Here is a 24699-nt window from a genome sequence, read left to right on the forward strand (position 1 = left end):
TCCCTCTGTCAGTGTGGAGCCTGCTTGGGATTCTTTCTCCCTCTCTCTCTCTGCCCCTCCCATGTTCTTCTCTCTCAAAATAAGTAAAATAAACTTAAAAATACCAAAACAATGTTCAGTATACAAATCTTCTACTTCTTTTGTTAAATCAGTTCTTAAGTATTTTATTTTTTTAATGTTTATCTTTATTTTTGAGACAGAGAGGGACAGAGCATGAGTGGGGGAGGGCAGAGAGAGAGGGAGACACAGAATCCGAAGCAGGGTCCAGGCTCTGAGCTGTCAGCACAGAGCCCGACGCGGGGCTCGAACTTGTCAACTGCGAGATCATGACCTGAGCCAGAGTCGGACGCTCAACAGACTGAGCCAGCCAGGCTCCCCTTAAGTATTTTATTCTTGATGCTATTAAAAATGGAATTGTTTTCTACTCAATTTTCACAACAAATGTCTTTTTACTTCACTAGGAGCAACTGGAATTCTCTGTCGGTTGCCGCTGCTGTACTTAGTAACGCTGACCGACCACAAGGCCTTCTGTGGGCAGTTATCCAAAGTGCGGATCTGTCATGGGACACACGTGTGAGCTCTGTGACACATGCGTGTCATACTTGTGCAGGGGCCGTGCTAATCTCTGTATCGTTCTGGTTTTGCTATGTGTGCTGCTGAAGTGCCCCACAGGTCTCCACAGAGCATGGTCTCTTGGTACAGGATATCAATCTCCAGTTCAGGGTTCCAACTTTGCCACTCACTACCCAGTGGCAGGCCCCACTACCCCACTGCCTCCTCCTGGGTTTTCCTTCTTGCAGTATGCATCCTCTTTGCAGGGGGGTGGGGGGGGAGGGTTCCAGAGAGATGGCTCAAATACTGGTAGCTGCCACTGGGTTTACTTGACGGTGGGGGTTTATTTTCCAGACGATGTAACTTAGCAACAAGGTATGGTAATTAAGATGTGCATTAAGGCACAGGGATGAAAGAATAACCTAACAGAACGAAAAGAGAATCCAGAATATATATCAAAAGTAGCGTTACCCACCTTTGGGAAAAGGATAGCATTGTCAATAAAAGGTTTCAAAACAATTGGTTGTCAATTTGGGAAAAAATAAAATTAGTTTCCTACCTCACACCACATATAAAAGTAAATTCTATGTGAGGGGTGCCTGGCCGGCTCAGTTGATAGAGCATGTGAAGCTTGATCTCAGGGTCATGAGTTCAAACCCTACATTGGGTGTGGAGTTGACTTAAAAACAAAAACATATCCAAAAAACACAAAGTAAATTCTACGTGTGTAAAAGGCCTGAAGGTTGTAAAGCCAACCAACCAAACAAAAAACCCCACCTACACTTAAAAAAAACTAGAGGGAACCAAAGGAGAATATCTTTAAGACCTTAGGATGGGGACAGATTTGTTTTTAGAAGAAAAAACAATCGGGACACCTGGATGGCTCAGCCAGTTGAATGTCCGATTCTGCTTAGGTCATGATCCCAGAGTCGTGGGATTGAGCCCTGCGTCGAAGGCTCCACACTGAGGGGAGATTTTCTCTCTTTCTCTCTCTGCCTCTCTTCCCGGCTTGTGCTCTCACTCTCTAAAAACAAAACAAAACAAACAAACAACAAAACAGTAAGTCTACACCAAAAAGAAAGGATTGATAAACCTGCTCATAAAAAGATACCATGATAAAAAACTAAAAAATCAAATTCCAGATGGAGAGAAGAAATTGGCCACATATAACCATGAAAGATTTATATCCTGACTATGGAAGAATTTCTAAAAATCAGTAACAAAAAGACAAAGCTCACCTGAAAAGTGGTTCAGGCAGAAAAGGAGACCCAAATCACCAGTGAACACGTGGAAAGACACTCGGCCCCATGAGGAATCAGGGAAACAACTTAACACCATTAAGGAAATACCATTTGAGACTCTTAAAAATTCATAAAACATTAAAAACTCTGAAAATACATAGTGCGAGTATTGGACACGCTCATATTCTGCTGGTTATTTTTGAGATATGTTTGTCAGGTTGAAGACAAGCATATGGTAAGACCTCGTAAATGTCACTAGAGAAACTCTTGCATATAAGCATCAATAGAGGGGTTTATAAAAATGTTTATATAGCAAGGTTAAAAAAAAAAAAACAACCCATGAGGTGCCTGGGTGGCTCAGTCGGTTAAGCATCCGACTTTGGCTCAGGTCATGATCTCGCGGTCCATGAGTTCAAGCCCCACGACGGGCTCTGTGCTGACAGCTCAGAGCCTGGAGCCTGTTTCAGATTCTGTGTCTCCCTCTCTCTCTGACCCTCCCCTGTTCATGCTCTGTCTCTCTCTTTCTGTCTCAAAAATAAACGTTAAAAAAAAAATTAAAAAAAAAAACCCAGCAAATAAAACAAAACTAAAATCCTGCAAACGCACTAGATGTCCATTAATAGATTAGAGAAATGTCAAAACATTCATATAGTAGAATACCATAGAGTAGTTAAAATAACCTAACACTCCAGCTATCCTATTTATCCATAAGATATATCTCAAAAACACAGTGTTGAGAAGGGGGGGTGAGTTGCAGAAAGATATATACAATATGATAGCATTTATATAAAACTTAAAATATGAAAATAATACTTACGGATGTTAGGATTAGTATCACTTATGGATATGTTCATATGTAGGAAAAACACAAGAACAGGTATGAACATATAAGTGCCAAATTCAGGAGGGAGAGGTAGAAATGGGGTCAGGTGGGGCAACACGAGAAATTCATCATAGTTTCTATTCTTTTTTGTATGCCCGATACTTCATTAAATGCAAACAATTACAAAATAACTCCCAGTGTTGTGAAATAGCCCTGAATTCAAGTTTCTGTAAACTGCTTTCTTCGGTTCTAATTTCAGTGTACTGCTTCTAAAAAAGGTTGTCAGCTCTCAGGCTGGAGACACAATCAGTTTTGAACTTTAACCTCATGACTAAGACTCTCCTTTGTCTTGGGGAAGCCAATGACTTGCTTCCAGTTAGCAAGTCTGTACAGGAATTTCTTCCCACTTTATAAATCAGTGTTTTCTTTTCAAAATATTTCAGCCTGTTTGCCCAATTTTCAGAGGAAGGGGTATTCAGTAGCTGGCTATAGGCTAGGTTCTGGAAGAGGGTCCAAATGTTCTTGTCTGCTAGCTGTAAGACTACTGAAATGGGGTCAGGATCACCCAGATCTAGTTCTGAATCTGCCACTAACCAGGACTGCAAGACTGTAAGTGAATCTCCGGTTTTCTGTGGCCTCCGGTTTTCTCAGTCCAATAAGGGTGGTTGATGAAATGATCTGTAAGGTACCTTCTCAATCCAACCTTCTGTGATTCTCGGGCAGATTCTGAAGCTTTGTCAAAAAATTCCTTGGCTCTAAAATTTTTCTCTTCTATCATTTCCACCAAGCTGGTTGGATAAATACTGACGAACTCAAATCTCTGGACAGCTTTTAGGGATGCTAGATTTTTCATATGCCCAAGTTGAAAGTTCAGGGTTAGATTACCCCACTTGCCATTAGGCAAATGTCCTGGCTTCTCATCTACAGATGAGCCTTATCTTTGTAATTTATACCAGCAGTTGTCTGGTAAATCCCTTAGAAGTGGTTGGTAATCTCTTTGTAGTAAAATTTTCCTTCTTTCCCCCTGCTTGGCACCAAGAGGAATCTAATTTATTCTCTGAGGTATGGTGCAAATACTTTTTGTTTAAATTGAGATACTGTGTTATCGATGAACAAAGAGTCCTGACTGATAAGGTATGATCTTGCCTTCTTAATTTATATAAGTGTAAAATATTAAGTTCTGTGAGAGTTAAGAACTGTCGGCTTCTAGTCAAACCTGTTAGTTTCAAGAGTTGGCAACTACCTGTGGCAATCAGGAATTACAGGTTGAAAGCAACTACCGTCAGTTTAATTCACGTGGTGTTTGAATTCAAAAGAAGACTGGTAAGTGCAATTTAAATATTACACAGTTAATAGCAGGGAGGGTGCCTAACCCCAGATGACTCAGAATGCCAGTGCAGTGTGGTAGATGACCAGAGAAGTGCAGTCAAGTGCATGAGACAGAGGAGTTCGTAGAAGAGTTCTACACCTAAATCACACACGCGCAAAGGCAGATTTGGGGAACTGAGAAATCAAAATACATTTGAGGATACTGGTTTAGTGACTGTTAACAACTCATATTGTGTATGCTATGATTTACTTAGAAATTAGATGAAGCAATAAGGAAAACTAGAACACATGGCATGAATAGAAGGAGATTATCTGAAAAGGAGAAAAAGGATTTGAGTCACTGCAAACATCAGAAGGCAAGATGAAATTATCCAGGAACAGGAAAACTCTAAATAAATAACACCAGCTAGGAAATACGGCAAACACAAATCTTATAATTTAAAAACTTGCTGATTTCTTAATGCGTCACTTAAATTTTATTTATTTTTTTATCTTAGAGAGAGAGAGAGAGAGAGAGAGAGAGAGAACATGAGCAGGGGAGAGGGCAGAGGGAGAGAGAGACAGAATCTCAAGCAGGCTCCACACTCAGCACACTCAGCTCCACACTGACATGGGGCTCAATCCCACAACCCTGGGATCATGACCTGAGCCAAAATCAAGAGTCAGTCGCCCAACCAACTGAGCCACCTAGGGCGCCCCTACATCATTTAACTCTTAAATTGCCAGCTGGCAGAGTGACAGACTCCACCTCTATTTCAAGTACTACATGATATAATCAATGTGGCAAAAACAAAACGAGAAGAAACACAATTGTGCAATTTGGGGGTAGTAAAGATTCCCATGCATGACAACCAGGCATACCCTGCAATTTATAAGAGATAGTTGGAATTATTTAATCCTTAATACAAATGAACAAATGTAGGCAGGGAGCTGTTATTCTGTTAAAGCAGACGTAGTGGGGCGGCTTCACTGACACATTCTGATCTAGCTAACGAACTCTGTTCTCACTTTGCTGCCATGACCGAGAAGTGTGTATATGTATGTGACGGTCCACGTGTCAGAACAGGCCCATTTTTGGAAACTTTATCTGTGAAACTCTAAACGACCTTGTTAAAATGGAAAGATTTAGAGTGGCTCAAAATTAGTATTATTTATTTTGAGAGAGGGAGCAGCCGAGGGGCAGAGAGAGGGAGAGACAGAGAATCCCAAGCAGGCTCCGTACCACCAGCACAGAGTCCAATGCAGGGCTCAATCCCACGGACCATGAGATCATGACCTGAGCTGAAATCAAGAGTGGAACGCTCAACCGACTGGGCCACCCGGGCACCCCGAGTTGCTTGAAATTATTAGAATAAATAAACCCTGTTCAAGTGGGAACTGGTCGAAATCATCATTGTAGCTCTGAGATCCTGAGTGTCAAAATGGTGAGTTTCAGTGTTTTGTTTGGTATAGCTCAAGAACATTCCCCTCATTCCTCCTTAGCTTTGACCCATCCACACTTGCTAAGTGCCCCCTTTTATGTTCCATCATTGTAGTAATTATATAGTCTAGTAATTTCTTTTCCTTACTAAACTGGCTTCTTAGACTGTAAAAATTGTATCTTTTCAGCTATGCATACCCAAGGGCAGGTCAAGTTCTGGCAAAGGAGAGGCTATTAGATAATGTAAAAATAAAGGCACTTCACTTGGTTTTGAAAGTCTGTAAAAGGCTCTTATTTGGATGGGTTGATTAGGCCACTGGCACAGGAGTCCATCTGAGAACTGGCACGGACCAATGTTGCTTGAGAGATCTCACTGATGGCAGTTGAAATCCCAAAACTGTCAACTTACTGACAAATATGTCTGGTTACTTACTCTTTGGCATTTGTCCTTTGTTCTTATGAAGTGTGAGGAATAGTCTCCAAAAAGCCTGAGCAAATCCAGATTATGACATATTGGACAATGGGATAATGTTTAAAGGGCTATTTAATCATTTGTTTTGCATCAGAGCCATCATTGAACCACCTGGATTTGTCATGCTTCTGATGGTAAGTACACAGGCTTTCATACTGCCATTGTTATTGACAAGTGGGTTTTTCTAATGTCAATTTCACTAGCTATGATAATATTGGAAACTAGGACTGTCCTCTTCATTAAAGATGAAGTGTCCTTGGTGCTTGAGACTAGGCTAAGTGACTTGTCTAGGTCACACAGTGAGTTTGATGGCCATAGGGCAGTTCTCTAGTAACTGCCACTGTGGTGTCTAATGATGGGCATATGGGCAGCATTCGGGTGCCTGGGTTGGTTAAGCATCCGACTCTGGTCTTAGCTCAGGTCTTGATCTCAGGATCGTGAGTTCAAGCCCTGTGTTGGGTTCCATACTGGGTGTGGCGCCTACTTAAAAAAAAAAGGGGGCAGCCTCGGTGGATTAGTTGGTAAAGCACCCGTCTCTTGATTTTAGCTCAGGTCATATCTCAGGGTTTGTGAGATGGGGCCCTGCACTGGGGTCTGTGCTCACAGCATGGAGTCTACTTGAAGTTCTCTCTTCCTCTTTCTCTGCCCCTCCCCTGCGCTCCTGCACTCTCTCTCTCAAAATAAATAAGTGAACATTAATTTAAAAAAAGATGGGCATATGAGCAGCATAAGACCTTGCCAGGTGAGGAAACCCATGACAGGGAAGTCAGACACCTGTATTGCCTCCTTTAGGTGGGTGGTACTTAGCAGGTAAGTCAAATACTGAGACAGGGAGTGGTTACGAACAGTTTAGCAAACTAGTTTCTGATCTCCTGTTTTCATCACATACAAAAGACACACCCTGCCTTTGCCCAAATATTTCTGTAACAGTCGCTACTTCCCTAGCCAAGAGACTGTCTGTTTCCCAAGTGCAAATTCAGATTCCATATGGGTGATGGCAGATGATAACAATATGCATTGTTGCTATTCTTGAATTTTAATTTCTGTCGGCATAAAAACCTTTTTTTTCCACTGAGATTATCAAAGAAGATTAAGTAAAGCCATCCAATTAAATGTAAGTACCTATTACTAAAGTATTTAGGCTAACCTACAATGGAGGGTACTACCTAATGGAATCATAGGAAGAGAAAGAAATCTTCTTATCCAGGGTCTGGTGATTTGTTCATTAGGGCATGCTATCAAATCTTTTAAGAATGACTTTTGAAAAATTGCAAAAATGTACGCTGATAGAACAAAATGAAGAATACAGACATAAATTTTAAAAATGACCAACAATTTTACCACCCACAGACAACCACTTGCTAATAATATTTGAATGTATTCACTTCCAAAAAGTTTTCTATGTCAAAGATGCACTTCACACACGAATTGATACCTAGGGCAGGCACCTGTCAATCAGTTGCTCAGTGGAATATAAAACAGATAAAAACAGGGAGGGCCTGGGGTGCCTGGGTGGCTCAGTCGGTTAAGCGCCTGACTCTTGATTTTGGCTCAGATCATGATCTCTTGGTTTGTGAGACAGAGTCCCACGTTGGGCTCTGTGCTGACAGCATGGAGCCTGCTTGGGATTCTCTCTCCCTCTCTCTCTGCCCCTCCCCTACTCATGCATGCATGTTCTCTCTCTCAAAATAAGTAAATAAACATTAAAAAAAAAAAAGGGTAGGGCTGAAGATATTAATAAAAATATCATCCTCAAAAACTGTGGGGAAAATTTTTAAAAAGGACATAACACCATAAAGCTTGTACACCTTTAGAGAACACTAGCATAATCTTTTATTTTGTGGATAGGACACTGAGGGAGAATGTGACCCGCTGAGAGCAGGCACAGCCCGACCTAGAATCCAGGAACCAAGGCTTCTGACAGTCTCCCTACTCTCACAATGATTTTACCTGACTTTGTTATATAGATGATTGGATTTAATGACTGATAAACTTAGGCTTTGATGGGAAGTGGTTTGATGGGAAGAATAATACAATGTTAGCAGATCCTTTTTAACCCACCAAAATTGTATCTGCTAGGGATTAAGTTCACTACTTAAGCGTTTAGTCAGAGTGTATTAGAATAGCAAGAAACCTTAGAGGTCCCTTATAGTTTATATCCCCATTGTCTCTCTTAAAAAAATTTTTTTTTTGAAAATTTTTTAGAAAGAGCAAGCGGGGAGAGGGGCAGAGGGAGAGAGGGAGAAAGAATCTTAAGCAGGCTCCACGTTCAGCACAGAGCTTGACACAGGGCTTGATCCCACACACCTGGGATCATGATCTGAGCTGAAATCAAGAATCAGTTTTGGTTTGACTGACTGAGCCACCCAGGCGCTCCCCCATTCTATAGATAAGAACACTGAGGCCAAAGGGGAAACATAATTTACTAAAGATGTTTACCTAGGATCCCATATACTCTGGATTGATGGGTATCCACTTACTCTGACTTCAGTTGAACTATTCAATTGTAACAAGGAACTTAGGCAACGGTCATTAATTACTGCCAACTTCACAAAGAGAGACAAAGAGAAATTAGGTGCCTTCTGATGGATGCATGAGGGAGTTGTGCCAAAAAACTCAAACTTGAATCAGAATAAGGCATACAGCACTATCAAGCATCTAGGGGGTAGAAGAGCATGTTAGAGACTCCCAGGAACACAATCAGGAAAATCTAGAATGTGGGAAATACGTAAGGTAAATAACTAGGTTTCTGCAATTAATAAGTATCAAGGAAAAATGAGATGGGGTGGGGGGGACCTAAAGAGACCTAAGAGAAAAATAACTTAAATGACATGTGTTGGTATTTGGATCCTGATATGCACAAACTGTAATAAAATAATTATAAGACAGGTACATTAATACTAAACTTACAGAAATAAAAAAAGATCGTAACAGTCTGAACAATTGAATGCCAACAAATTAGACAACTTAAATGAAGTGGATTCATTCATAGAAAGACACAAAGTACTGAAACTGACTCAAGAAGAAACAGAAAGGAACTCTCTTGCCCTGTTGGTGGGAATGCAAACCGGTGCAGCTGCTATGGAAAATAGTGCGGAGGTTCCCCAAGATATTAAAAACAGAACTACCCTATGACCCGGCAATAGCACTGCTAGGAATTTACTCAAGGGATACAGGAGTGCTGATGCATAGGGGCAAGTGTACCCCAATGTTTAGAGCAGCGCTTTCAACAATAGCCAAATTATGCAAAGAGCCTAAATGTCCATCAACTGACGAATGGATAAAGATGTGGTTTATATATACAACGGAATACTACTTGGCAATAAGAAAGAATGAAATCTGGCCAATTGCAGCAACGTGGATGGAATTGGAGGGTATTATGCTAAGTGAAATAAGTCAGAGAAAGACAGATACCATATGTTTTCACTCATATGTGGATCCTGAGAAACTTAACAGAAGACCATGGGGGAGGGGAAGGGAAAAAAAAAAGTTACAGAGAGGGAGGGAGGCAAACCATAAGACACTCTTGGATACTGAGAAAAAAACAGAGTGCTCGCTTTGGCAGCACATATACTGAGAACAAACAGGGTGGATGGGGGGGTGGGGGAGAGGGGAAAGTGGGTGATGGGCACTGAGGAGGGCACTTGTTGGGATGAGCACTCGGTGTTGTATGGAACCCAATTTGACAATAAATTATCTTACAAAAAAAGAAACAGAAAACCTGAACAGATCTATAACAAGAGATTAGTAATAAAAGAACAAAGCAAAATAAAACAAAACTACCCACAAAGAAAATCCAAGGCCCAGATGGCTTCACTGGTGAATTCTACAAGACGTTTAAGAAAGAATGGATGTTGGGGTGCCTCTGTGGCTCAGTCGGTTAAGCATCTGACTTTGGCTCAGGTCATGATCTTGTGGTTCATGAGTTTAAGCCCTGCATCAGGCTCTTTGCTGACAGCATAGCAAAGATTTATCTCCCTCTCTCTGCCCCTCCTCTGCCTCGCACATGCTCTCTCTCTCTCAAATACAAATACACTTAAAAAAAAAAAAAAGAAAGAAAAAAAAAGGACCATATGTGAAAAACGCACAGCTAACATCATATTTAATGGTGAAAAACTGAATGCTTTCCCCCTAAGATCAGGGACAAGGATGTCCACTCTCACCACTTCTTTTCAACATTGTATTAGAGGTTCTAGCTGGAAAAAAATCAGTCAAGAAAATGAAATAAAAGGGATGCAGACTGGAAAGGAAGAAGGAAAAACAATCTCTATTTGCAGATGACATGATTTTGTAAACAGAAAATGCTCAGGAATTCACTAATAATCAATGAGTTTGGCAAGGTTGCAAGATACAAGATCAATATACAAAAATTAATTGTATATCTATACACTTGCAATGAATAATCTGAAAATAAAACGAATAATTCCATTTATAATTACATCAAAAAGAAAATATATAGGAATAGATTTAATAAACGAAATGTAAAACTTATACTAGGAAAATTACAAAACATTGTTGAAAACAATTAAAGATGATCTAAATGAATGGAAAGGCATTCTATGGTCTTGAACCAAAAGACTTCATATTATTAAGATGGCAACAATCTTCAAATTGATTGTTGTTACAGATTCAGTAAATTCCTACCAAAATCACAACCAAAAAAATTTTTTTTTCGCAGAAATGGACAAACTGATTGGAAAATTCATATGGAATTTCAAAGAGTTCTAAATAGCCAAAACAACTGGAAAAGAAAAACAAAGTTGGAGGACTCACATTGCCCAATTTCATAAACTACAACGCTATAGTAATTGAAACAGTGTGTACTGGCATAAAAATAGACATATACATCGATGGAAAATACATTTAGAATCCAAAAATAAACCCATATATTTATAGTCCGTTGGTTTTGGACAAGGGTGCCCAGGCAGGGCAATGGAGAAAGAATAGGGTTTTCAATAAATGATGGCAGGACAACTGGAAAGCTACATGTAAAAAATTTTTTAGTTTATTTTTGAGACAGAATGCAAGTGAGGGAGGGGCAGAGAGAGGGAGGGAGACACAGAAACTGAAGCAGGCTCCAGGCTCTGAGCTGTCAGCACAGAGCCTGATATGGGACTGGAACCCATGAACTGTGAGATCATGACCTGAGCTGAAGTTGGATGCTTAACCGACTGAGCCACCCAGGGTGCCCTAGAATTATATACTTTAAGTGGATGAATTATATAGTATATGAATTATATCTCAATAAACCTTATAGCAAAAAAAAATTATGAGGCAATTCGGGAAGTCTGAAGATTGACCAGGTAGATCATGAGACTAGGTATTATTAAATTTTTAGGTGTGATGGTGGTATTGAGGTTATATTTAAAAAAAATTTAATGTTTATTTATTTTTGAGAGAGAGAGAGAGCACAAGCCAGCGAGGGGCAGAGAGAGAGGGGGGAACAGAGAATCTGAAGCAGGCTCTGTGCTAACAACGGAGAGGTTATATTTAAAAGAATCCTGGGGCACCTGGGTGGCTCAGTCGGTTGTGTCCAACTCTTTTTATTTTTTTTAATGTTTATTTATTTTTGACAGAGAGAGAGAGAGGGAGACAGAATCCAAAGCCGAATCCAGGCTCTGAACTGTCAGCACCGAGCCCGACATGGGGCTTGAACCCACCAGCTGCAAGATCACAATCTGAGCAGAAGTTCGCTGCTTAACAACTGAGGCACCCAGGCGTCCCTGGAGTGTCCCAACTCTTGATTTCCCCTCAGGTCATGCTCTCAAGGTTGGTGAGTTCAGGCCCCACATTTGGCTGTGCACTGAGTGCAAAGGCTGCTTGGGAATCTCTTCTCTCTCTGTCCCTCTCCTGCTCATGCGCTCTCTTAAAATAAACATTTAAATTTTTTTTTTTTTTCAACGTTTATTTATTTTTGGGACAGAGAGAGACAGAGCATGAACGGGGGAGGGGCAGAGAGAGAGGGAGACACAGAATCGGAAGCAGGCTCCAGGCTCCGAGCCATCAGCCCAGAGCCTGATGCGGGGCTCGAACTCACAGACCGCGAGATCGTGACCTGGCTGAAGTCGGACGCTCAACCGACTGCGCCACCCAGGCGCCCCACTTAAAATAAACATTTAAAAAAAATTACAAAGAATCTTATCTTTTAGGAATACTAAAATATTTTGGATGAAATAATAAGTTCTTTTGGCCCACCTGTCCCTTAAAAGTATCACTCCCCTTTTCTGCTTCCCTACCCTTACAATCAAACTCCTCCTCCAAATGATCTCTCCCCCTTCTTTCCAGTTCTGTTCCCACCATTCTTTTTTGAACCCGTTCCAATCAGGCTTCCATCCTCACCACTCCAATATTGTGGCCAACAGTCAATTCTAGCCCATTAGCAATTGACTTGGTTGCTCTTCCCAGTTTACTTTCTTGGTTTCCCCTTATTTCAGTGGCTGCCCTTTCTGTCTCCTTTGCTAGTTTCATTACTGTCTCAATCCCTAAATGCTAGAATGGAATGCTTCGGGGCTCAGTCTTTAGATAACTCTTACAAATTTTTGTCTACACTTTTTGTCTAGATGATCTCATGGCTTTTAAAACTCTCTACATGCTAGTGTCTCCCAAATCCAGCCTAGACTTTTCTTCTCAACTGCAGACTCAAATATCTGCCTTGATATTTTTACATGGTAATAAGCATTTCAAACTTAACGTCTCCCATCCTGAATTTCGTAGCGCTTTCAATTCCCAACCTGCCCGTCCCAGGCTTTGCCATTTCAGTAAATGACAACTCTATCTTTAAATTGCACAGTCCAAAAATCTTGTAGTCCCCTAATTCCTTTTTGCTTATACCCTGTACAATCAACTCAAATCCTGGGTGCCATCCTGTCTGATCATATCCAGACACCTCATCAATCTACTGCTTGCACTTTTCCCAAGCCACCATTGTCTCTCATTTGCAGAATTGCAATGGCCTTCTAAATTGTCCCTCTTGCTTCCCTATAATCTATTCTCAAAACTCCCTTACTCCCCAACAGAATATTCTCAAAATTGAAGCTAAAGTGATTCTTTAAAAATATTAGTCACTTTACTTCTCAAAATCTTTCAATGGTTTTCCCTCTCAGTAAAAGCCCAAATTCTTACAATACCCTGTAAATCCCTACACAATTTGGCATCCTGTCACCTTTGACCTCATTTCCTACTTTTCCCCTCCCACACTCTGCTTCTTTCGCTCTGACCTCCTTTCTGCTCTTAGAATGTAGTAGACATCTTTCTGGAGGCTCAGAATTTCTGCACTTGCCGTTCTTACTACCTGGAATGTTCTCCCAGATAAAGGACATTTCTTGCTCCCTTCCTCCTTCAGATCAGTGCTTAGAGTTGGTTGCTTAGTGCCTCTCCGCCCCCCCCCCCCCCCCCCCCCGCCCCGGCCTATTTAAAAAGAAATCTCTTTCCCTTCCTTAGCACTCATTATTTCTCCTTTACTGCTTCATTTTTTCCCCCATAATACTTACCGTACCTGACAGTTTATATTTTACTTACTACTTTATTTTCTATCTAAGTACAGGGATTCTTTCCCCCTGCTTTGCTAAGTGTTTGGTACATAGTTGGTACCCAGTATTTTTTGAGTGTATGAATGCTACTTAAAATGCACTTATAGGGGCGCCTGGGTGGCGCAGCCGGTTAGGCGTCCGACTTCAGCCAGGTCACGATCTCGCGGTCGGTGAGTTCGAGCCCCGCGTCGGGCTCTGGGCTGGGCTGATGGCTCAGAGCCTGGAGCCTGTTTCCGATTCTGTGTCTCCCTCTCTCTCTGCCCCTCCCCCGTTCATGCTCTGTCTCTCTCTGTCCCAGGAATAAATAAACGTTGAAAAAAAAATTAAAAAAAAAATGCACTTATATTCTCTGCTTCATTGTTTAACTGGCGCTAGCTTCTTAAGTTTGCGTATGTATCTCTGAGGAAGATGAGACTGATTGAATAGAAACACTATCCACTCACTCAAGATTATGCTATCTATCTCTGCAAGGGTGATCAAAGCAGAAACATTCACATTTTAGTTGCAGCCTTGGTACTAAGCAGTCAGGTGGCATAGGGCAAATCATTTTTCCTTTCTGGCCATTAATTTCCTCAGCTGCCAAATAGATCATTGCTTTGAATGATCCATAGGATTTTTGAGAATGTAAAATGAAAGATGAAATGTTGAGTAGGACATGATAGGTCTTATTAATTTCTCCAGTACATGCAAAGATATACTTACCTGGGATTTTTTTTTTTTTTTTTTTAAAGGCCACGAACATGCCTGGAATCAAACCTCTGAGTTCTTTTAGGGACCTTGGATGATGCAGTTTTGCTGTGTTAAGCCCTTACACATACCAGTAATTTGAGTGATAGTTCTTGATGTCACCCTATTCTTTCTTCTTAACAACTGAATTGTTTTCTTTCATTCCCATGTCCAAATCAGTGAGTAGTCAGTGCCCAAGGGTGCCCAGCTCCCATGGGAATTTTGTTTCCTAATCATTTGTGTGTATGTGTGGTTGGTGAGTCTCTCCACAGCCCATTTGTAACCCAGAGCCTTGATTTTCTCACTGGCAAATGTGGTGAATAACAATCAGGTCATGTTTATTTTGATGGATTCAATGGCATACCAATACTTTACATAAAGTAGGACAATGCCTGGGAGATCTCCGTAAATGCTCTGCATAAATAGGGTATGTATTGGGCTTCTACCGCCAGGGTCACTTTCTAAAACAGTTCTTTTTGATGGCTTTCTCTACTTAGTTTGTAAGTCTTCCCCATCTTACTGAAAGCAGGGTCTCAGAGATATTTGCACACCCACGTTCACAGCAGCATTCTTCGCCACAATCAAAAGATGTTGGTAACCCAAGTATCCATCCTGGTATATACACACAATGGAACAGAATTCAGCCTTAAAAAGGAAGGAAATTCTGACACATGCTACAACATGGAAGCGCCTTGACATTTATGCTGAGTGAAATAAGCCAGTCACAAAGAAACAAATACTGTATGATTCCACTTATGTGAGGTATTTGAGGGGTCAAGTTCAGAGACATATGGTAGACTGGTGGTTGCCAGGACTTGGGGGAGTGGGGATTGAGGAGCTGTTTCAAAGGTACAGAATTCCAGTTTTATAAGATGAAAGGAGTTCTGGAGATGGTTGCACAGCAATGCAATGGTACGTCACTGATCTGCGCAGTTTAAGAGTGGTTAAAACGGTAAATTTTGTTATGTGTACCTTCCCATAATTAAAAGTTAAAAAAATTCCCTATCCTATTTTTTTTTATTTTTTTTAACGTTTATTTATTTTTGAGACAGAGAGAGACAGAGCATGAACGGGGGAGGGGCAGAGAGAGAGGGAGACACAGAATCTGAAGCAGGCTCCAGGCTCTGAGCTATCAGCACAGAGCCCGACGTGGGGCTCGAACTCACGGACCGCGAGATCGTGACCTGAGCCGAAGTCGGACGCTTAACCGACTGAGCCACCCAGGCGGCCCCCCCCATCCTATTTTTCAAACCTTACTTTCCACTCTTCCTCTGTATCCCCCACTACCGCCTTTCAGTTAGACTGCTGCCTTCATTGTACTCCCAGTAAAACACTCCCTTTTCAGCCTTCGCTCCAAGGAGTTTCCTCTCCGGAATGCTTTCATCAACACCCATCCATTTGGGTGGTGCTTTCGCCCCCAAAGATGCTAGTTCTTCTAGATGCAACCAGGAGTCACATCCTCCAGGTATCCTTACTTACACCTTCAGACCACGGTCCTTCTTCTTTCCCGCACTGCACATAGGAGCGAACAAGTGCCTTTGTTTCCGCTTAGTCTCGCCGACCCTTAACATTTAAGCCCTGAGCATCAGGGGCGTTACCTCACCGTTCTCCCGCACCCGTCTTCTAACACAGAACACTCCACCACCGCGGAGCTCGGCATTCAAGAGCTCCCGGTGAAAACTCAACGCACTGAACATCGAGAGGGAAGGGAAGTCAACTCCCACTCCCACGGGGTGATCTCGTTGAGGCAGTGTGTTAATTTCACACACAAGCTCTCAGTGTCAAATTACCTGCGAACATAGGGGTTCGACGCCGCAAAACTGGGTCCTGCAGGATCCTTAATGGCAGCCCTATCATTTGCACAGCTTTGCACCCTCCGAAACACTTTCTCACGTGTCAGCCGAAAGTCACGCGAGAGGGAGGTCAGAGGCAGCGTTATTTGTTCAGGCGCTCACGTAAAAAAGGGGTTGTGGCTGGCCGTCTCCAGTCTCCGAGGCCTCAACCGGGCCGATTTCGCTTCAAGAACGCCAGAGAACCGTTAAAAAGTTGTGCTTCCGGCTCAAGTGTCCGCGCCCTGTCGAAAAGGGAAGGGGGAACCAACGCAAGCCCGGGTACGGAAAGTCACAGGGCACAATTTCCTTCATCTGAGTCGCCCGACGGTCGGGCGGGACGCGCGTAACCCAGAAGTGAAAGCTCGTTTCCTTCAGGTATTAGACCCCGACCGCAGGAAGTCCCGGCCAGATGACTTTTATCCAGGCTTTCGCGACTCCCCCCTCAGCTCTATTCACTACACTCCCTGCTTTGTGGTGCCCTGTCGCCGTGGCCACTGTATCCGACCCTCCTGGCCTAGCCTGAGTTTCGCCGCAATTTCGCAGCACCTTCGCCGTCCTTCCCTTAAAGAACCTTTATTCTACGGGTCCCTATCGGGGTCAACTGACGTTCTCGGAGGAGGCGAAAGCTCCTGGGACTTGCAGCTCCAGAAGCCCAGTACAGGCCGGCTGGCGCCTGCGCGGGGCGTTACCATAGAGAGCAGCCGCCTCTCTGGTCTCGGTTTACATTCTCTATGGTCCAGCCGGGTCGGTGGCGGTAAAAGGGAGACTGCACTGCGCAGGCGCTCTCGGCTTCTATTTTTTTTTTTTTTTTTTTTTTTTTTTTTTTAATCCCCGCACCAAGCGCTTAACCTCATTGGGGTGGAGGAGAAGGCGGCGGCTGTCTGGTCCGCAGCGGCAACAGTAGCGAATAATACGACTGTAAGTACCCGGTTGGGGAGAGGAGATTTAGATCCAGCCCTCCGAGGCCCTTGCCCCTTCGCCTTGCGGTAGCAGACGCCGGGTCCGGGTGAGGGCGATGTCCAGCGCTGTCATCGGCTCTTGGGTGCACTTTGGGGGGAGGGGGCGGCCCTTAGGTGGGAGCCGGGCGGGGAGCGGGATGGGAGGGTGGGTTGTTTATCCCACCGGTAGGTCGCTGATCCCAGGCTGCTTTGCAGAGGGAGGAGGGGGCGACCGTGGGGTCAGCCCGGCTTTGTGTGCCCCTCTCTCTTTTCCTCTCCCAGACCCCACCCCGGGCCCCCTTCCTGACCCGAGTCTTACCGGCCCGGTGGGAGAAGCCAGCGAACAGCCAGTCGCGTTTGAAAAGAGCCCGGGATTGCGAGGGGAGGGGGCGAGGGAGAGAAACCCATAACAACTAGTCATCGGCGAGTGATGGGTGTGGAGAAAGATCCAGAGGGAAGGGGTGCCGGGGAGGCGGGCGGCCGGGGCTCCCAGCCGGGCTAGACAAAAGCTGAGCGAGCGGCGCCGAGCCGAGCCGGGGACCGGGCGGGATGCAGAGGGTCCCTTGGTCCCTGAGGCCCGCAGAGAGCTTCTTTCCGAAGCTGGGAAAGCGGACAAGTGCTGAGTTAAGCCTTGTGCAGCCTCCTCAACTTGCCTTTGTTGTTCTTTGGTATTGGCAGAGCCGCTCTGACGAAGAGGAGTGCACGTTAGCCTGGTTGGGTACAATGGAGCTAATCGAATTTTGCTTTCCATTTTTCGAGCCGCTCAGATGAATATGGGGTTTTCCAGGGTCTAACTTATTACATAATGTTATTAAAATAGTTGTGTTTATTTCTAAGATTAAAAAAAAATTAGGTAGATCCTTGAAGCATGTTTTGTTGCATCTGGATGAATTTCTCTGTTGCGGGGTTCGATGATTAAATAGTGACCGTTCGTAGAACCTGCGAGCTCTTTAATCGTGATACTTTAATTTGTAGATGTGGCAGTGAGAGATTCGGATTCTCTATTCCTTTGGGAGGCAGTGATGCAGAAGAGTCAGAAGGGAGAAATAGTTGCAGGCTGCCATGTGCCTTGTCCCCTATTCTGGTGCCACAGTCCGGTATAAATTCTAGCTTTAGAGATTGTTGCTTTTATTTCTATTATTATTTGTGACATTTACTGAACTCTTGGTAAGAGGGATCCTGGACAGCGGGCTCCTTTTACTCAAAGGGAGTTGGGAGAATAGTAACATTGATGCAGAGACCTTATAGATAAAAACAAAACCACAATGTCCCAGAGTTACTGAATATTGTGTATCTTCTCCATTTGCTAAGAAAGATTTAAATTTTTGTGAGCCGCTGACTTACTCATTTTTGTAAAATCGTGCAATTGCACCTTTTTTTTAAAAATCTGTTTCTGTAATTTATAGTTTATCAGCTAACGTGCAGCACTATTTTTGAATTTTAAGTTTTAATTTTTACCGAAGAGCTTTCAACCCTAGCTTTATATCTTCTCGACTAAAGTAACCAAAGTCAGACATCCTTTGAAGTGGCAGTTGGTGGTGGAGGTGTCAAATATTGTATCTCCATGTTACAATCTAAGTGGTAAATAGAGAAAAGGCCTTTGCTAACCTTACACCTTAAATTAGTGTTGGAACTGAAAACCTGGATCTCCCTGTAAGTCAGGATTTTGGCCACAGACTCAACCTTATGTAAAAGAGGCAAGCATTTTTTGTGCTAATGGGAAGCAAAAATCTGAAGCTTGGTGTTTATGCTTCAGTAACCACTGTGATAGAATCTCTTAAGTGTAGTTCGGATGATGGGAACTTACTTTTTATAGAGCAAGATTTCAGATCCTTAAAATAGTTTGACAGGGATGTTGAGAAATGATTGGCCAGAAGAACGTTAGGTTTATTGTTCATATGTGTTAGGTTTCGTTCATTGGTTTGGATTTAGATTTTTTTGCTTCAGTAGTCTGTTAACTCTATTTTCTTGAGTGGCTCAGTCTCACAATTTATAAGTTGAGTGAGAGATAGTTTCTTGGATCTGAGACTTAAATTTATCTTTGAGACTCCGTTTCTTCTTAACAATCCTCTATTTATAAAATCATAGTTCTTAGAGTATACTTTTAATTTAGTACTATTAGCAAATATTATGACCATTTAAGGGATTGTAAATATTAGAGCTGAGTTATTAAAACTGGCAGTTTTAACAACTGCAAGAAAAACAGAATCATCTAAAAGATTTCCTAAAAAATAAGAGAAGGATCTGTTAGTCTTAAAAAAAAAAACAAAAAACAAAAAACCCAACACAAAACTAAGCAAAGAACAAGTCATTGATGATAGAGTTTTTGGTTTGTAAAATGTAATAGAAGAAAGTAAATGAACCTTTTTTTTTTTTTTAATGTTTATTTATTACTTTTGAGAGGCAAAGTGAGACAGAACATGAGCAGGGAAGGGGCAGAGAGAGAGAGAGAGACAAAGAATCCAAAGCAGGCTTCAGGCTGTGGGCTGTCAGCACAGAGCCCGATGTGGGGCTGGATCCCACAAGCTGTGAGATCATGACCTGGGCAGAAGTCGGATGCTCAACCAACTGAGCCACCCAGGCACCCTGTAAATGAATTTTTCTTAACCCAGTGCGATCAGGGCAACATCCATAAAATGTGTGTGTGTTTGACTAAATGACCTCTAAAGGCCTTTTCTTTTTAAGCTCCGGAGTTTACTATTTCTAGTAGGTCTTCATTGCCCCAGGGCTTTCCTGCCTACTCTGTGCTCAGACCATTACTGCCATACTGAATGCTTTTCTTCCCCAGATTGTTGTGGCAGCCCCAATCCACCTCCCCCCATGGGTCCCTAAAGTTGTGGCTCAGATGAGGCCTTTCTTTCATAATGCCTGTGTTGACTTCCCTCTTGTTTCCTGCCTGGAAATCTCCTCACTCCTTGCTGATTCCTGTTTTATCCACTACCTTCCTCTTTGGAAGATTCACGCCTCTGCTTTTAGTCTCCTCTAGATCCTTGAGGGCCCTGGGAGTTTGTAGAACACTGTGGTATCCTCTGTACTTAACTACCAGGACTTGTGTAACTAGGGACTTGTGTAGCTAGTCATGGTTAACGTATGAAATATGAAAGATAACTTAGAATAGTAGAATTTGAGTTTGGGCAGAGTTCTTAGAGGCTCCATTGACCATTCTCCTACCTTTTGTCTACTGTATTCTGGTCCTCAGTCTTACACTGCAAATCTGCTTTTCTGTTCCTGGACAGGTCTTGGTTGCTAGAAAGCTAGTTGAGACCGTTCCAGAATCTGCCCCTTCCCTGTTGCCTGTTTTTCTTGGGCATAACCCTGAAGCAACATGTATTAAGTCTGTTTCTTCTCCATGTAATACACGTAATAGCTTTTCATCTCCTAGGACAGTCATCAAGCCTTCTCTAGATTTATTGATGAATTAATTTATTAAACCCTTTCTTTAGCTCGGTACCACGGGGTACAGTTGAAAAGACTGCGTGGTCCCCACATTTCAAACGCTCACAGTCTAATAAGGGAGACAGACAAAATGTTACACATTGATGCCACTTAGGCTGTAAGTAAGTAAATAAATAACCCTGCCCTAGATCCTTTGTCCCCTCCTGTGTTGTTTTTATTTTTTTTTTCTTTCAAGGTTTTATTTTTTTAAAGTATCTCTACACCCAGTATGGGTCTGGAACTCACAACCCCTAGATCAAGAGTCTCATGCTCTACAGACTGAGCCAGCCAGGTGCCCCATCCCCTCATGGTTTAATCAGATTTCCCCATCTTTCTTTAGGCAATTCTGTTTTGTTAGTGTTCTTTCTTTCTTTCTAAAGTTTATTTATTTATTTTGAGAGAGAGTGTGAGTGTGAGAAGTGAGTGGGGAGGGACAAGACAGAGAAGGAGAGAGAAAGAGAGAGAATCCCAAGCATTTCTGCCCTGTCAGCGCAGAGCCCAAGGCGGGGTTCCATCTCACAAACCTCCAGATCATGACCTGAGCTGAAATCAAGAGTCCATCGGCTAACTGACTGAGCCACCCGGGCACCCCCGTTAGTGTCCTTTAAATGCAGTGTCTGAAATGAAACAACTTGCTGTGACCTGACCAGAGCATACAGCTGTTGTCTTAGGTTAGGAACTGTATCAAGGGTTCAGACTTTGTTGTACATTCTGACTATGCCACTTGCTAGCCCTATGACTTTGGGCCGTGGGCCCGTTAAGTCATCTCTTCATGTTTTAATGAATTCACCTATAAAACAAATGTGAGGGGAAGGGAAGGCAGTGTTAAAAGTAATATCTACTTACAGGGTTGTAAGGATTAAATGAGATGTGTCAAGTGCTGAGAATAGTGATTGGCATATCGTAAGTGGCTATATACATGATATTCCCACTATGTATTTGTGGTAGGAGTTGATAATATTAATGACAAGGTAGCATACATAGCAATAATGAAGTCACCAGAGTCATTTGAGGAGCTTGTTAAAATACAAATGGTCTGACCTTATTTATTCCCCATCTACCCAGAGATTTTTGGTCAGTTAAGCCTACGAGGCCTGGGTAGACACAGTTCTAACAGTCCCCTGGTGAGTCTTTAAAACAAAACCCTAATGAAAACCTTGCGTTTTATGTTAATTTTGTCAGTGATTGCGTTTGCTCTTACAAATTAAAAAAATCCCCCAAGTAATAGATGAGTAGATGCTCCTGACAGATACAAACAGTGCAGATAAGGGAAAGGCTTGGCCCCAGACCTCAGGCCCCCTAGGAGGCGTATCCACTTATCAGTGTGAAATGTATCCTAAACAGTGTTGCCCGTTTTGGTAGCTACGTGTATGTGAGTGTCTTCATAATAATAAATAATAGCCAGATGTAAGGGAAAAACCCCTCGATTTTTAAATCACTTTTGCATTCATAATCTTCTTTGCTCCCTTCAGAATCCTGTTAGGTAGACGGGGAAGATAATGTTGCTGTCCTCTCAATTTACAAATGAGAAACTAAGACCTGCAGGTTAAATCCCAGTCCGAGATAGAGCTGGGATGAGAGCAGGACCTTCTGTTTCCAAACTTAAGTGTTCTTTTCTTGTCAGCTGCCTCTTAGCTACATAATTTTGTTGACTTACTGAAGTTATGGTTCATGAAATCCTCTGATCTCTTTGCCATGTCAGTAAGCTGCCAAACCAGGTTTCCTCCTGTCTTTTAGTGTGTTTATACTTGCTTTTAAAAAAATGTAAATTCAGGGTTTAATAGTTAACATGTATCTGGGAAGATTGATTGTTTTGTGAAAAACATTCAGAACTGGCCTTGTAGCTGTCTTTTACTCTGGCACATTTGGGTGAGTTTATGTTTCTTTAGGATAGCCGAATCCACTTTGCACCTGTCTCTGTAAGTGTTACCCTATTAACTTTCCAAGCGGAATCAGTTAAATTTATTTATAGTCTTACTATAATAATATAGCGATAGCACAGAAACTTGAGGGACCAGAGGGGAAAAGCTACATCAAACCATCCTAACACAAGGTATCATTTCTTAATGTATCACCCTGTCTGTATGTTTGTACTTTTCAGTAAGTAATGTTAGGTTTTGCATGTTTTGTGAATACTTTCTGTGTAATGACATATTATGCATCATTTAAATTTTTAATAGCTTTTTCATATTTGAGTTGACATGGCGAATTTTGGTAAACTGGGATCCTTGACAAGTAGGTGTATGTGTGTGTGTATATATATACCCACATATATAAATATGTATACATATATATACATATATATATATATATAAAATATATATATACATATATATATTTTAAAGTTTATTTATTTATTTGAGTGATCTCTACACCCAGCTTGGGGCTTGAACTCATGGCCCTGAGATCAAGAGTTGCGTGCTCTTCTAACTGAGCCAGCCAGGCTCACCCCCTTTCTTTAAATTACATATACTGTAATAGTGACTGTCTTTTTGCACATAGTTTGCTTCTTTGGTGTTGTTTCCTTAGGATAAATTCAAAGAAGTGAGATTATTGGGTGACTTTTGGTACATACTGCCTGATTGCTGACCACAAAGTTGTACCAGTTAATAATTTTCCCAGCACCCTAAGAATCCATCACTTTCACAGAAATTTTACCAACTTCTGGCAATATATTTTAAATGTTTTTTTTTTTTGTTGTTACAGTGAGAGACGTGGAATCGTACATTATTTTTCATTTATTTTAAAAAAGAGCAAGGAATAATGATGGGCTTTTATATGAACCAACTGTATGCAATTTGTATTGGACATTACGTGCAGGTGCTCTGTCTTACTTGCCTGGTTTTCACTCCTGTCCTGTGTGGCTAAAGCTATTGCATTTCCAGATCGATGTGGAGGAAAATGCAGCCTTTGCTTTGTGGGACAGAATAGCCTATTTGTCGACATCAGAATGTAATCTTATTACATGTTTGTGGCCTACCTTTAAGCATATTGTGTGTGTGTGTGTGTGTGTGTGTGTGTGTGTGCGCATGCACGCGTGTGCGCGCACGCGCTCAAGGGCCCTGCCTGAAATATTTAGTAATCAGAATGTCTGGTGGTGGGGGCGAGTTAGCTGCTTTTTAAACAGATTTCCCAAGTGATTCTGAAGCCACCAGAGTTTGAGAGCTGCCTCGGGACTACCTTCCAGCTAATTTTTTGCTCGGTTTCTCAGCAGTGTGTCTTTCCTGTGGGTAGAGGCAGACTCTGTTATGAAGGGTTGCTCAGACATGTTAACAGAGGCCTGCTGTATAGAGAGAATGAATTGTGTAGCAGTGTCCTTCCTAACGTAGAGTAGCTGGGTTCATTCTAGGAACAATAAGCCAGTCTTTCTAAGAGCAGTTGAACTGCATAAAAACAGCTCCTTCTCTGAAGCCTCCTTGTGGTGCTGGTGGCTGTGTTTTGTTTCAGTTCTGGTAAGTCCTAGAGCTTTCCAGACCCAAGCCATGAGGACATGGCTTTGGTTGGCCCGAGGATGGTAGGTAGACCTAGCATCCCAATGGCAATGGCCACCATGGATTGAACACCCAACTTCTTGTAGGTATGCTTTGGCCATTTTTTAAAGCAGCATTTATTAAAAAAAATATTTTTTATGTTTATTTATTTGTTTTGAGAGAGAGAGAGAGAGAACAGGTGGGGGGTGGGGCGGACAGCATCTGAAGCAGGCTCTGCACTGACAGTGGAGAGCCTGATGAGGTGCTCAGACTCACAAACCGTGAGATTCCGACCTAAGCTGGAGTCAGATACTTAACCAACTGAGCCGCCCAGGCACCCTTTCTTACAGCAATATTTAAAGACAGATGCTGTCTTCATTTTATAATGAGAGGAAGCTGGGGAACTTACTCGAAAAGTTGAATAATGGGGCGCCTGTGTGGCTCAGTCGGTTAAGCGTCCGACTTCAGCTCAGGTCACGATCTCGCGGTCTGTGAGTTCAAGCCCCGTGTCAGGCTCTGGGCTGACGGCTCGGAGCCTGGAGCCTGCTTCCGATTCTGTGTCCCTCTCTCTCTGCCCCTCCCCTGTTCATGCTCCGTCTCTCTCTCTCTGTCTCAAAAATAAATATAAACGTTAAAAAAATAAATAAATAAATAAATAAAAAGTTGAATAATTTGTCCACAGTCATGCAGCTGGAAAGTGGTAGAGTCGGTTCTCAGATTCTTCAGCTTCCTTTCCATTTATTTCTGTTTTTTGCACACAGGCTATTCCTCATTCATGAAAGGTCAGTGGGGATGTCTTGGGAGAAAGTCTGCTCCCAGCGTCTGGTGGCATCTGGAGTTGCCTCCTCACTGGTCAGGAAGGACATAGAGATGCAGGTTGGCACTGGCATTTCCATGAGGGTTAGATCAGGTGATATACAGTCTCTTTTAGA

The 24699-nt window shown here is 42.4% G+C and overlaps 1 protein-coding gene, 1 long non-coding RNA gene and 1 pseudogene across 2 annotated transcripts in view; 1 reads left to right on the forward strand and 2 right to left on the reverse strand.

Moving 5' to 3' along the window:
* Nucleotides 1-565: 565 nt before the first annotated feature.
* On the reverse strand, nt 566-665 carry LOC115522592 (annotated as a pseudogene).
* Nucleotides 666-1537: 872 nt separating this feature from the next.
* LOC115522036 lies at nt 1538-17443 on the reverse strand. The gene is made up of 3 exons (XR_003971233.1): nt 17182-17443; nt 15883-16971; nt 1538-1576 (listed from the first exon to the last, which is right to left on the reverse strand). It is a non-coding gene; the product is annotated as an uncharacterized LOC115522036 (long non-coding RNA).
* Nucleotides 16771-24699, forward strand: part of LOC115522035 (CLIP-associating protein 1-like) — a 104496-nt gene continuing 96567 nt past the window's right edge. Inside the window, 1 exon segment of the mRNA XM_030327622.1 lies at nt 16771-16842. The gene's annotated coding sequence lies outside the window, so the exon portion shown is untranslated.

The sequence above is a fragment of the Lynx canadensis genome, chromosome C1 (genome assembly GCF_007474595.2).
Source record: "Lynx canadensis isolate LIC74 chromosome C1, mLynCan4.pri.v2, whole genome shotgun sequence".
Taxonomy (NCBI): domain Eukaryota; kingdom Metazoa; phylum Chordata; class Mammalia; order Carnivora; family Felidae; genus Lynx; species Lynx canadensis.